We start from the raw sequence: 1036 nt of genomic DNA, 5'->3' as shown, positions 1-1036 counted from the left end.
CCGCCCGGCCCCGCCCTCCCGCGGCGCAGCCAATCACCGCCCACCCTCGCCGGAGCTGCGGCCAATCAGCGGGCGGGGTGGGGCGGATGGGAGGGACTTCCCCGTGCTGGAGGGGCGCTGCCCGGCGCGGAGCCGCCCGGCCGGCAGGGGGCGCTCTGCGGGCGGGGCAGGCGCGCGGCGGGAGCGGCGGCGCTCTGGCCCCGACCGAGCCCTCAGGGCACCACCGAGAGGGCGGGACTGTGGCTGCTGAGGTACCGCCATAACGACCGGGGAAAGCACCGGGAAAAACACCGGGACAGGTGTACCGGGTGCCACGGAGAGCCCGCCTCCGTCCCTCCAGGTACAGAGCTCCCGGTGGCTGGGAAGGAAGCTCAGAGCCCTCCCGCTCACCTGCAGCGGGCGATACGAGCCAATGGCCGCCGTGCAAACAGTCCCTGCAACAAACACATCTGTGCACAAAGGGATGAAGAGGTCACACAGCAGAGGCCCGAGCCGGCCATGGGCAGCACTTTAAACAACACAATTAACTCCAGCCTCGGCCTGAGCATGTCCAAGTTTGAGTTCAGTTCTGCTCATCCCAAGGCTTATTTACTGTCCCCTACTCAACCCATTTTCCTCACAGCCCCATCACACTGCACTGATGACAGAAGGTTTTAAAATTTATTTGAGATGTATTTAATTACAGCCCATGGGTTGGGTTTAAGACCTTGGTTATTAGAGCTGGAACGGGGCTGTTTGATCAATGGACCTCTAATACAAGCGAGGCTGGAGGTAAATGTCACTGCCCTTTAATCAATCTGAGCAAACGCTGTTCAAACACTTGGGTTACTCTATAGGTGGCCTGTTGAGAAGTGAAGAAAATGGTGCCATTAAATATAAACTCATTTTGTGCACAGCAGGGAGGCTGGGGAGTCCAGAGAGCGCCAAAATGGAAACCTGGGCACTGTGACCCCTCATCCAGCAGGAATTAATCCCAGATTTGGGCTCTCTGGAGACACACTGCTTATGTCTCAAACAACGATTAAAGGTTGTGGTG

The sequence above is a fragment of the Cyanistes caeruleus genome, chromosome 13 (genome assembly GCF_971803275.1).
Source record: "Cyanistes caeruleus chromosome 13, bCyaCae1.hap1.1, whole genome shotgun sequence".
NCBI lineage: Eukaryota > Metazoa > Chordata > Aves > Passeriformes > Paridae > Cyanistes > Cyanistes caeruleus.
This window is presented reverse-complemented; position numbering follows the sequence as displayed.